Below are 14,906 nucleotides of genomic sequence, written 5' to 3'. Positions count from 1 at the left end.
GCTTATCTGGCTTCTTACTTCAAATGCCATATTTTCCCCCTCAGGTTGGTTCTTTAATTATACATTTATATCTTTCCATCTCTGTTTCGTTTACTCTGCTCTGCGTCTCCCGAACCTATTTATCACGAGGGATACTCCCCCATAACCAAAGTGTTTGCTCATATCAATTACATTTTTAAATTATGAAACGATGAATACTGTTAATGTACGAATCCTTAGTGCACTGCCATGTGAAACATACAGTTATGGAATTACGCAAAGAACACAAACATACCCTTTATTCCTCATCAGCGAGCGAGTCTATGACATACGAAGTGGTTTCTTTAACTTATAGCCGTATACGGACTTGCAGCAGGTAATATTGGTTAAATATATGCGCATGGCGCACTATTTAATTAGTGTTAGTACTTGACACCAAGTTAAGAAATGACCTATGCATATCGACAATAGCCACATGAAGCCTGAATTAAAATGCCATAAGTATTTCTCTCGTTCAAATGTTCACAATTGGTTATGTCGGGCTGTCTGCATGGTGACTTTTGTTTTTCCGGTTACTCACATATTGTACCTTTTTAAATCAAATTTAGAATTTGATGTACATACCTTTCAATACAATAGTGATCCTATTTATTGGTCCTAATTATTGATGAAATTGATGTTCTGTATAAGACGGTAGGTAGAAAGAGTAACATTTATAATTGTTTAGAAAGTTTGTTAAAAGGCGTTTTTCTAGAGTCAAATTGAAAACGTCCAGTCGGTCAATCTTTCTGAGAAGATATTATCTGGTGCTTATTTGTTGTTCCTTCTCCAGAATTTCAGGCAGCGTTCTGTTCAAGGCTAGCTGGTTTCACGTGGATGTGAATGTACAGTTTGAGAATAAACGTAAATAGTTGCTCAGTTCGGAGAAGGATAAAGAACTGGAAAAGCATGAAAAAGAAAAAGCATAACAATTATGTTTGAATTTCAAACCGTATAGAATAAATAATATGCAGTGATGTATCATATAGCGAAGGATACCATCAATATAAATATCATGTTCTTATCTACTGATCGTATTATGCAGTAGAAAAAGGTTTGACGAAACGACATGATGCTACAATAAATGTTGACTGGTTCTAAAGCGCATTGGCAAAAAATATTTGCGTGTGTGTGTGTCTGTGTGTGTGTATTTATCCAATATTTTTTCAACGAGACTTAACAAAGCACTAAATCGTACAAATCATGATTACACCAAGAAATATGTTTTATCTGACTTGATCAGAAATGTTTTATCAAGACAATAATAAGTGTGTTGCAAGATTAGCCAGCCAATCGTTGACATTTTTTGTTGAATTCGAGAATCGAAAATAAAAAAAAGAAAAATGTGAAGGGGAGGTAATGCAGATGTGAAAATATAACGAAATCTATAGGACATGAGATAAAAATAATTAAAAATTATACTGAATTGTTTTGCTGATATAATATAATAAGCCATGTCCGTTACCCGTTTTGCGGAAATATTTGCTCGTCACTGTAAAATGAACTCTATGTATCGCGATTTACAAATTGTGGCTATATTAAACACGAAGTCTCACATGGGTGAAATATAAATCCAACAGGGAAGGTGGTGCATTGGGGGAAAAGTCTCATTCTCAGATTTAATATGGTATCTTTCAGCTGATGCCACTAAAACACTTGTGTGCTCATTAGTACTTTCAAGACTGGATTAGTGTACCTCAATTCTGTCTGGATCATATCAATATCTACTCCAGAAACTTGAAAAAGTTCAAAACACAGCTGTTTGGATCATACTTAGAGTACCAAGAGCAGAGCACTCCTCCCCGCTGCTCTGTACCCTACAATGACTATAAATTCGATCCAGAATCAAATACAAAATTTGTTCTCTGTGCTACGTTTCACTGACGGACTCCATCATACCTATCCGACCTCACCCATGTGTACACACCAGCAGGTATAACTGTACCATTTGCGCAAGTCCAGGTGGGCGGGGCTTAAGGTGTAGGGGACATTATATTTCGAAATAACCAACCAAACTAGCTGTGATTGGTTCATTATATAAGAGTTGTACTTTCTGATAGGCTTAAGACAACATGTGAGATTAAGTTAATTCCTATATACATGATATGTTGTATTTTTTATGATTTTTAAAAAAAATGTGGTACACATGTCTGAATCTGTGTCTGTTGTGACTAGATAACTCTTACCCCTGTCTAGTTCCAGCAGAGTTATCTCGTAAATGCAACCGAGTACCTGATTGTGTCCTTGTCGAATTAATAATATAACACTGCTCTCTAGAAAAAGTGTGTGATATGCACGCTAAAGTAGGATAGAAAATATATTTATTTCTCCAAACATTAGCATTAAGGTCTATGGAAAAAACAATTGGTACCGTGATACCAGCAATATACTTACGTTCCTCTTCTGATAATCGAATACTCATTATTCCCACTGTGAAAACGAAGTCATATGGACAACGTTATTTTGCATACCATGGTATTGAACTGTATTGTTTCTCTATATTATTATTAAAAATAGCATCTTTACAAAATCTCCATAACCGCCTAAAGCTTTGCTTTTAGAACCAAATCATTCGTGATGTTCAATTTAAGGTATGCGTTGGTATCACGTCAAAGATTGAAATATGTGTATTTAAATACTTTCTTTCTCCCTAATCTGTTATCAGTTACAGTTACATTGATTTTATAAACCTATGGCGTGTTCCCTTTCATCTCTCAAAGTTTATGTCTTTATTGTTTCTATCATCTGGGTCCGCCATATTTTTATTTTTCTGTTCATCTGTTCATGTGTTTAGACTGCAACATTTCATAGTTTCTAACTCAACATTCAGAATATATATCGTTGCAATTCTAGGTTCTTTGTGACTCTAATAAAAATAATAAATAATAATAATGATACTAATAATAATAACCTCTTACATTATTCCTGAGCAAATAACTAAACGTGTAACGAGATTAATGCATGTATGATACATTTTCCGGTATTCTTATATGACTGTTTCTCATATGCAACACGGTCCACTCATTCGTAATTGTTTACATTGTAACTGTACAACTCTGAATGGTATTACATGACCCGTATGGCCCGATCGATGGTGATGCTGGCTCGGGAGACGGTAATGGTTCACTCGCAGCGAGATCGAGATATTGAGGACAAAATGTCTGCAAGAAAAATGCTTCGCAGAGACCTTCATCACAGCGGGACATGCGTGGTTGTTCTTTTACCATTCGAGGAGAGCTAGGTTGTCCACTGCACGTCACCAGACATGTTTTATTTTTGAATGAGTATACCCCAATATGTATGGGAGAAAGTCAAGTATACATGCATTATACATATTACATAGTGTTCTTTAAATAGTCTGTAGCTTGAACGGTCACGTGTTCCATAGGTTGATTCTTGCTCGATTACTAACTGAAGCTACATGTTCTGGTTAGTTTCATTTAGGAACGATGAGGCTTTCTTATATCAGTGATCATTCTAATAAATCAACTTTTGAACTCAGTGACATTATAAATAAATATGTCATTGACTTAGTTTCGCTAGACCCTATTTTACTCGGACATCAATCTGTAAAAGCAAACATGTTTGTGCTCTCTGTCAGATTGACTTTATAAACACAAACAATATAAAAATATCTTTTTCATTACATCAAGAAGAGCTGGAAATAATAATAATAATAATAATAATAATAATAATAATAATTATTATTATCATTATTATTATTATTATTATTATTATTATTATGCATTGCCAAGTTCGACAAAACCAAAAATAGTTCGACAATGAATAAACTGGTACTTAAAAGGCACCCGATTGTTTATTTTTACGACGTGTCTAACAATACTTAGTTTTTGACGTAAACGTGCTTTGCTCTTGTTTCGTGTTAACATGTACCAAAGATAGAGAAAGAGCATATCCATTTCTAGCATTAACCTGTTTTGTACTATTTATATGTACGTAAGCATCTACTGATAATTTGCAGCTACCTAACCTACCTACCTACCTGCTTGCATGCACACATACATACATACATACATACATACATAATTTGTTTAATTACGCAGAACTTTCTTCAAAAGAACAGTCCGTAAGTAGAAAACAAATGGTTTGATTATAATTGAAATACGCTGTAGTCATATTTGCCTTAATGGGCTATCACATCATTACTATTAAATATATGTGTATTACTGCCTCAGTGGCCTAGTGGTTAGAGCATACGCATCGTATGCGCGAATGCGCTGGTGTGAGAGAGAGAGAGAGAGAGAGAGAGAAAACAACACTTTACCGAGAAATCAAATATGTGAATAATTAACTCAGTTTGGTAGACAGGTATTTTTCAATGTAGAGGTCTGTATATGCTACAATTAAGAATGAAATGTCCACGGGAGTGGTTTGAACATAATTGAAAAACCAATTCTAGAAACGTTAACGGCAGTGTGATATGCTGCAAAGTAGATATATTTATCACGTATAGTAACCACGAATACACATTTGGTGTTTACTCTCTGGCCTTCGAATACTAGTATCGTTTAACTGCCATACGTATGAATGGATGTATGGATGGATGTATGTAGCTATTATTTATTCATTGATTTATTTAAATATCTTTGTTTTAATATCTCATAAAGGCATCATACATCAAATACCTGCATGAGAAGAAAAGGCGGGAAAAAAAGCATGGCGAGTAAGACAAATCATGAATAGAAGAGGAAGAATAATTTGTGACATAAAGAAAAATAGACCATAACATATTAATATATATTTATTTATGCAAGGAATGGATAACTTTAAAATATTAGCCTAAAACATGTATATAAATGTCCTACATTATGTACTTTTGTTTCGTAATTATAAATGAGATACGAGGCACAGATCTAGGGGTGCAAGATTGTGTGTGTGTGTGTGTGTGTGCGTTTGGGTGGGGTGGGTGGGCTGAGGTTAGCGAGAGGGGATTCCGTTTATCAAACCTTCACCTCTTATGAGTGTGCTACTGCCAAGCGCGGCCCGAGACCCTCACCTTCACCTCACCTTTTGACTCAGAATAGCTGCGTTTATCCTGAGTTTTGTCGGAATGTAATATCTTCAAATTGACTGGAATATGACAACGCTGAGGTTTACTCTCTGCCCTATGGACTTTTTTATTCAATATTGTTTGTACCAACATATCTATAATTGGCATGGTAACTATATAGATAGGAAAACTAGCAACACAATCAAAATCCTTTCCTTTTAAATCTAAGATTATCTAAAATTTTAAGCTAGTAGTGATACAGGGGATCTTCATGTGGATGAAGTATGATGCACAAATGTCGCTAGGCTTCGTCACAAGGCGCTACGCGACGTGAACAGGCTTGCGAAAGAGCGTCAGAAAGAAATTAAACATGAAGCATATGCACTTTCAAACAGAAGCAGGGGATTAACATAGGGTTACCCTTTCTAAGATAAAGACTAACCAAGTTTGAATCCTTTCGGATCTTTATTAGCAAACGAAGATAAATAATAGAAAGAGAGATATTTGTGATAAGTGGATGCATTTGCTATATGTCTGGTGCCCCCATCCACGCAAAGTCTGCTGTATTAAGCATTAAAAACATTTATTGATGGAAAAAGAACAAATCAAATTATACAAACATGCAAACAAACGCTTACATGTTTGCTTAACTCCGGAAATTAAAAAGAAAATACATGTAAATATAATTAATTAATTTATATTTGCGTCATTACAAAAAGTATATTTTCTTGGTAAAACTTTCTCTCTCTGTCTGTCACTCATTAAATTAGACCATGCATTATCATTAACCTATCACAATGGAATCGTGTTATTGATTTATGACTGGTCATGAAGGGTTGCCATTCTCATTCCTGTTAATCAATATAATAAGTCACATAGCGTGCTAATTAAGATTAAGTTTCCCTCAGTCATATGTGACATACGGTTTTCATCCATTCAGCTATATTTGTATTTCGGTCAGAAGTTGCATGTTGTCATTTTTAATCTCTCTGCTACAATCTTCACTTAGTGGTTCAGACGCGCATTGTCCAGTTAGTCAAAATTATATACCAGAGGTCACGAAAGACTATTTCACTTTCTTTGTACTGTCCTTGACAGAAGGTAGACGTGGCTTTCGTTTATTATTCAATTATTCTGTCTATTTTGTGTGTGTGTGTGTGTGTGTTGTGTGTGTGTGTGTGTGTGTGTGTGTGTTTGTATTTGGTGTAAACCGAGGACATTCATGAGATTACACACCAACGTACCGAGGACACACCTCCTACCGAGGACGTCCTCTGTTGGTAAAATGGTCAAATCTTGCTTCTCCCAACTATTTTAGCCTAGAATAACGTAAAATCATGATTTGTTGGAAGGTCCCCGTTTACACGCATGGTACTTGTTTGCAATTTTGGAGTGTATCTATCCTCCTAAGTTGGTGATACACACGCCCGAAACCATGTTCTCGATTGCCCGGTGGAAAACTTGTAGAGAGATCTCCACTATCAAATTACACGTTGCAAAAACGTATTATCTCCCTTTAGATCCAAGCATCCGATAAAACTACTAAGCTAAACTATAAGAAGATAAGATGGTGCATGTAACAGTCCCTGGTATTTGTAATAATATTTCATACTTGTGATACAATAGTGTTGGGAAACTCAGGATCCATTCATACTACACACGTTCAATCTATGACATGTACAAAATAAGTACATCAAAATTCTATTAGAAATACGCATGGATTCATTGTAGAGTTGGAATGAAACTGCTAATTATCCGACCCATCTGTAAAGTTAAAACGTCCTGTGTGCGGCGAGCTTTTACACACGTTAAGATATTGAAAAGAGATCCTTGATATGCAAAATTTATTTTGTGATTATTAAATGAGCTATATCCTCCCCTATTTCATAATTTGCATATTGAGTATTCAAACAGGATACAACTGTGATTCAAGAAAAAAAAAAACCGGTCCCGTCACGATTTAATCGAATTATCACTAACCGAATTTGGAAGTTACATGCACATAACTTTAGTAAATATATAGAAAGATAAATGTATTATACAGAGGTCAAACATTTATCATCAAGATGATCAGTCCCAAAATGAAACATTTAATTATAGGAATATGTTTTTCATTATCACGCTCTTAAGACCTGCGACTAAACGTGCACGCAACCATACACTGTTGAATGCATTCAGTGTTCTTTTAAATGTATCTACTTGCTTCCGTTGGTGATTGGATGACTTTGCTGAACATATCATGAATTATTGTATCGCTATTTCTGTTGTTAACTAAGTCTTATTAAAACATCACACAACATATAAATACAAGACGTCAATCTATATTGCTTTCCCAAATTTAAAGAGGTTTTTAACAATAGCCAAAACGCTCAGATGTTCTACAGGACGAACTTGTATTTATAACTTAAAAGAACATTTACTTAGAGCTGCATTAGACTGTAATATTCTTACTCATTTAGTCTTTCATTCTTTTATTTTAATACAGAAGGCAACGCGGAAAAAAACCTGTTTAAAGCTTCCAATCAGCGATACAAAACACCTTTACGTGATACACTGAATTAGCAAATGTATAAACTAAATGATTTTGAAGGTGAACCAAGAGAGTGTTGTACCATTAACGTATACTCTTGTTCATTCATGGCTCCAAAACAAACAAAAAACTAAGAATAAACTGTTTGTAAAAAGGTATTAGACAAGTATCCCCATCCACTAAATGCATGCATACATCTACTCTCATAGAACTTTGTTCTTCGCCTCTGCAATTACTGAACTTTAAAGCATTTTAAGAGGTTTCGATTCAGTTAACATAGATAAGTTGTTGTTGTAACAAGATAACCGGGTGGGATATTTCGGATTAACAACAGAACACGTTTTGACGACACAGATATATGATTTAATGTGGCGATTTATATGAATAATGGATTATGAAGATGTGTGCGTATTTATAATCCAAATATTGGATCTATTTAACATAAAAACGCACAGTTTCAAAGATGAAAAAAAATATACAAATAAATTTAGTTCAGTAACCCTAAAATACAGGATAAATGATTTCACAAATGATTCAATAATGAAAAGATGAATATAGTTCACTCAAATAGTAACCAATGTAAGCGTTTACACATAGTAAAAAAAATGTATTCGCTCAGGTAGCGAAATTATGTCACTAAACAAGAACGGATATACACTCTATCCTTCCAGTCCTGAATAATACACTGGGTCTTACTAACCAAAATTAGCATACAGCTAAAAATACATGTGTGGAGATGCACTCCGTCACCCGTGCACCATATCCGCTCCACAGCTCCTCCGAATCAATTTCACAACCAATATAGACTCCGGACCCTCGGAATACTATGATCACTTGAAACATTAGACCCTCCGGACACTTGAAATATTAGACCCTCCGGACCCCCTGGTCCTTTGACGGCTCTACAGCTGGGTCACCAGTCACTCTTGACATTCCGGACGCTAGACATTAGACGCTCCGGCACCTTAAACGCTCCGGACACACGGACGTTTCCACCCTCTGACAACACCGGACACCCCGGATATTCCTACCATCAAAAACTCACTCACTCACTCAGCTGAAAATATACCCGATACAGTGTACTACACTTGTTACAGACATAACGTAAGGACGTTATACATGGTAAGTTAAAAAGATTATATTATAATGGCAATTACAAAACAGAGGTTCAATAGTAAACCTAACCCTGCTTGATAAGACAATAGTAAACAATTCTTTTAAAAAATGTAGCTTTACATTACCAATATAAGTCCTGCACTACGTCGCAACAAGAATAAAAAATGCACGCATAATGGTATGTAAAGAAAACTATAACAAAACATGCAAAGGCAAATATGGTAATACACTAGTTATCACTTAAAACCCAAAAATTACCTACCCCTACAGCTGGAGTTGTGCGAATCCTTTAAGCAGGCCGCTTGCTGACAAAACCATTTGTATTGTAAAGGTCCTTTACATGTAGTAATGTATTTATACCTTTAGAATTTTCGTTATTCCTTATCAAAGGCACCTTGCACGTGTGGCACAGGACGAATCGTACTCACGATTTCGAAATACATAGACCATATTATAATCACCCTCGGGTATCGTTGTACAGAGAAAAGAAACGAAACCCGAGTACAGGTATTTAATTAACATTTACACCATTCCGTGACAGTTGTTGTTGTTGTTGTTGTTGTCGATGTTTTAGTCTATCATTATTCTTTGTCTTGCGGTTGAGATAAAACATTATACAGCTTACAACAGAAAGAATGTTGTATGGATCATCGATTTATTCAACCAAAGTTACTTGAAAAATAAAAAGTCTCCGTGAAATACACAATATGGCTAACACAAACATTCATTCTTATTTTCAACTTTATATCTGCACATGCCGGAGAGAGAGAGAGAGAGAGAGAGAGAGAGAGAGAGAGAGAGAGAGAGAGAGAAAGAAAGAGAGAAAGAAAGAGAGAAGATTCGTACGCGTATTATGCAACAAAGATATTATATATTTTGTCAAAAAGCGAATAGTCATTGCCAATAAGGCGAGTTTCCTGTCATAAATGATCTAATCCAGCGAAATAGTACTGCTATAATCCAGGGGTATTTGCTTGACCAAACAGTATCAATCCCTGGCACGATTATATTAGAAGTCACAAGTTTACCCCAAATTTCCAAAGACTTATCTACAACTTCGGTTATAAATTAGAAAGTCCGACGTGTCCATTCTATACATAAATTTTTCGCTAATCAATGCAAGAACACAGATCTCAAAAATTGCCAAATATATATCAACCGCACATCTGCATGGTTTCTCTTCATCAGCTTTCCGTACCGTCAGTAGTTCACTCCGTAGAAACTATACAACTATCCTCTATCACAGGGAACTATTTTTCCTGCGCCACCTTGGGCCAGTCAATTCACGGTTTCAAGGCACATTTCGCCAGTACAACTGCGTCACATTTGCCACCATGGCGACATAAACGGTATCTGCCGAGTCCCTTCTTGTTTATTCTTTTGTGTAATTTACTGGTCTTCTGCCGTAAATACTGCCACTGCAGTCACACAACCAATGTACATCATTAGGTTTTAATAGGGACACCCATGTGGTTTTGACCTGAATTCACTAAAAGTCAACCATGGCATCATGGAAACTCACTAATACTTCACTCCTTGACATTTGCTCCTACTCAATGGCTAGTAATTTAGGCCAAGGAATGTGTCCATTGCATCGAGTTCCAATAATCAAACAAGTAATCACACAAATCTAAGAATCCCTTAAAACGGGGCGCTACAACAAAATGCGCATATTCCAAATTTATTACGAGATGATCTCCAAAGCGATGGATTAGTTCGAAGCGTGTTATGTCGTACCAAAGTCTAATTGCAGGACAATCAGTAAATCAATAAATTCAGCAGTCCGTCAATAACAACAAGATATATATTAAAAAAATTATGTAATTGCCCTAAAGACCAGTTGTAGTCGAAACCCTTATAGAGGTTACAGTTACGTAATAATAATATGTGATTTAGATTTGATTTTAACGTAGCTTTAACAAACTTTCAGTCATATCGCTACGTTGTCTGCAGTGTGGCAGTTTATAGTGATGTCTTTCATTGGGGCATTACGCCACATACATGTAGCCTGATGTCACACGCAGTCACATTATTTTTACACCAGGCCGACTAAGTCATAACACTAACCTCCTAATGCTGAGCGACTAGCGAGGCAGCTGTTAGTACCATTGTCATGTCTTTGTTATGGCTCTGCCTGGCTTCAATCCCGCAACCTCCCGCATCCGAGGCGGACGCTCAAACCACTAGGCCACCTGAGCGGTCTTACTGATTGTTAAGACTGGATTAGATGTGCAAATATGTCCTTGTTGATCATAATGTGCGAATGTCCACGGTCTCCGTGATTTTGTCAAATAGTGTGCGTCCTTAGTTTGTATGGATTATACAGAACATTTGTGTATACGTGTGCGTCCTAGCTTGCATTGCTAAATTTCATATTCCTTAGAATTGATAATACAGTTCGCTCCTTGATACATCACCATTTCCTATTAATGTACTGCCTCAAACAGTATTTGATTTTGCTCTAACATCGCCAGAACAAATGTCCTCGGTACGCGGTTCCATACACAAGTCCTCTATATCCACCAAATACAAGAATGTGTGAGTGTGTGTGTGTGTGTGTGTTTGTATGATTTGGATTTTTAACGTAGCATTAAAAAAAGCTACGGTCATATTGCTACGATGTCTGCAGTGTGACAGTTTATATTGATGTTTAGCACTAGGGCATCATGCCGCAGACATGTAGCATGATGTCCCACCCAGTCACATTATCCTGAAACCGGGCCGACCAGTCCTAACACTACCCTCTTAATGCTGAGCGCCAAGCGAGGCTGCTGTCAGTACACTTTTTGTAAGTATTTCGTATGAATCGGACGGGGATCGAACCCATGACCTTCCGCTTCCGAGGCGGACGCTCTAACCACTAGGCCACCGGAGCGGTCCCGTCTATTTGGGGCCACACAGAGCTTTCTTTATTCCACTCATTTTCTCCCAAGGGCAAAAGACCCAAATTCACCAATGAGGCGCAATTAAGCGTATACAAATGGAAGAAAAAAAATGATCTAGACACAACAACTTTATTTAGTTATTTTACAGAGATATATCTGAAATTTAAACTGTAAAAGTTTCAACAACACCAATTGACCCATATTTTGTTTATATTTACTAACAAATATGGACTCAAAACCTTTATTCGCAAGCAAAATACACACGTTACAAGAGATCTCGTATTTGAAAGTATTTTTTATGAATTACAAATAAAATTATACCCGGAAAATTATTGAAAATTGTATAATTAGGTATTTTGAAATAATTTAACATAAATTAAAATCAAATCATGTTTTCGTTTTGCTTTTATGAGTTATGACAAATACAGATAAGTAAGCTTAAAATAAGATGCATATTTACCAAAATTTCTCGTATCTTAAATTTCATTTAAATTGATAACAATGAATATTCAAAACATTAAAAGCATTTTAAGTTGTCAAATTAATATCATTCTAACCATAACAGCTTCCGATTCAAAATATAATCACGAAAGTTTAAAATGTGTATGCCTTTCCAGTCGCTAAAACTATACCGTATGTATCAGATACACAAGACAAGAGACTGTTTATTAAATGTATACTCGTTTTCGCTCAGTTTTCTTGGATCCTTTTGGACATGAAAATTTGGCATAAATTTGTACAAATATGTTTGATTAATACATTCTTCATTTTAGTATTTTCTCCTTTATGTGACAGTTGAACATCATCTTTATTTACATGATTATTGATCTGATATAATCATTGAGACTTATTTTATATTTTATCGGAAGATAAAAATATTAAAATTTGTATGCTTAATTAAGTGAATTCACGAGATGACTAAAATAGAACAAAATAACTAATGTATTTTATAAAATGTTTTGTAACGTTGAATGGTAACATATGAATTGCATTGTAAAACACGGAAATGACCATACACCTACTTTAGCTGTCCCTTAGTACACAGTAAAAAGTACACGACAACTCGACAACATGGATCGCTTATCCGTGTCAATCTCGACGAGGTTTTAAACATCGCTATGCCTACTCATTCATTTACCATAGTATGTGTTCATTAATTAGTACCACTAACGTAGACAGTCAAACATATTACGTGCCTTTTGAGTATTTGTAAGGATGTATATATATCAAATCGTGTAATATACGCCAATTGTATTTGCTAGACGTTCTCCGTCTTTTCTGCAAGTAATCTGCATCTAGTGACACATTTTATTACGTTTATAACAACGCCCTTTTCATGACTCTTTCGGCACACTTCCTATAGACAATATTCATAGTGAATCCCGTTATTGATATATTACATACTGATATTCATATATTGCATACTAATATCGATATTTTACATACTAATGTTGATCTATTTTATACAACTATTGATATATTACATACAACTATAGATATATTACATACTAATACTGATATATTACATACTAATACTGATATATTACATACTAATATTGATATATTTCATACTAATTGTAGTTGGTGTGATTAATATTCTTGTGACCTGGATTATATAAGGTCTCTTTTTAAACGTCGTACATTGAAATCGTCAATAATTATTAGTATTATATTTTATCTTTTGGTATTAATTTAAAATGAATTCATTTATTAGCAGAGAGTAAGAATGTCTCTGGTTGGAACTGAATGAAAATAAAATAAAACGAATACAAGCACAATGTAAACTGTTTCCGGTCACATTTTCATCAACATGGCTGAAAAACCGGTCGAAATTAATACCCTCCTAGACTTCAGGCAGAGCTATATGATTCTTATGTTGGTAATGGATAGTGCAGGTGAACGATTATAGTGAATATGAAAATGTGATTACTTATAGACCACTGAAATGAATTTAGCTACTAACATCAGCGGAATATAACAAGGACATTCAAGTGAGATTTTGATGTTACATGCACTATTACAAAGAAACAACGTATCCATTGAGTAACGTAATGATATGGGTGTAGTTTGTATGCGGTAGAGGCATTATTTGTCAAGACAACATTACAATGTTCTTCCTTTCTCCTATGATAACATTACAATATGAATAGTCCATTAAAAATCGGCGTTTCGATGGCAATGATATTAGTTTAGAAAAAAGCGCATGACTATTTTTGTTTCAACTGTTGTGGCGTCTATCGCCTCAATTTCCGCAAAGCACTTAGAACAATGAAAGAATAATAATGACTTTTGGAAAATACCACTTCAAACCTAAGGAACCTCATACTATACTCTAACAATAGAAGTTTTTTTACAGCCATAATTATATTATAATAATCATATCTCGTTTCTTTAGATCTGTATTTATATTGTGCAAAATGTATATTGTAAGAAAAGACTGTTGGCGAAGGACATACGCAAAAGCAAAAATAATTATCTCAGGATAGACTCAATTTGAACGATAGAAACCTAGAAAATGAGGAATCGTCAGAACCAAGATAACGAGACGTATATCTAAATGTAAATATATTGGCCCTAGACAGCGCGTTACCCGACAAATCTGGCGGGAAATCGTAAACCGAATCGCACAACCCATAAATGTCCTTACGCAGGCGTAAATCGTTATATATATATATATATATATATATATATATATATATATATATATATATATATATATATATATATATATATATATACATACATACATACATACATACATATATAATCGTTATATATATATAACGATTTGCGCCCGCGTAAGGACATTTATGGGTTGTGCGATTGGGTTTACAATTTCCCGCCAGATTTGTCGGGTAACGCGCTGTCTAGGGCCAATATATTTAAAGCTTTTAATCACGTATTACGTATAGCCAATCGCAATACTCTCGCTCCGGCAACGTGCGGAGGGATTCTCTTTGATAAGGACCGCGGCTTCAGTTGAGCCAATTTCCTTATGGGCTGCGGACTTGTTTCCTTTGTTCTGAAGAAATTTTCTCTCCATTGTTATCGGCTCACTTGGTTAGTTACCTTCCTCATCTTATGGAATTTGCACCGAGTCGATTATCTGGCTCGACCTTTCTGTCGTGCGCATCTTTAAATCATAAAGTTAAACGTATATATACTTCCCATCGTCTCGTGCATAAATTCCTTTCATATATATAATAGACTAAGAGTAATTGCGAACGACTCCACGTTTGCTGCAAGCTTTAACAGCTCAAATGGCATTGCATTAGTGTGCCAAATTGTTGCACTTAAGTTCAAATAGCCAATTTAATTATCTCCGAATTCGCGGTGTAACAATGGG

The 14,906-nt window shown here is 35.3% G+C and overlaps 1 non-coding gene across 1 annotated transcript; it reads right to left on the bottom strand.

Annotated features, from left to right (window-relative positions):
* Nucleotides 1-11,477: 11,477 nt before the first annotated feature.
* On the bottom strand, nucleotides 11,478-11,555 carry Trnap-cgg (transfer RNA proline (anticodon CGG)). Its single transcript has one exon. It is a non-coding gene; the product is annotated as a tRNA-Pro (tRNA).
* Nucleotides 11,556-14,906: the final 3,351 nt, after the last annotated feature.

Source organism: Sinohyriopsis cumingii, chromosome 14 (assembly GCF_028554795.1).
Source record: "Sinohyriopsis cumingii isolate HCF-2022 chromosome 14, ASM2855479v2, whole genome shotgun sequence".
Classification (NCBI taxonomy): Eukaryota; Metazoa; Mollusca; class Bivalvia; order Unionida; family Unionidae; genus Sinohyriopsis; species Sinohyriopsis cumingii.
Note: the sequence above shows the minus strand (reverse complement) of the source record. Positions and strands in the feature narration are given on the sequence as shown.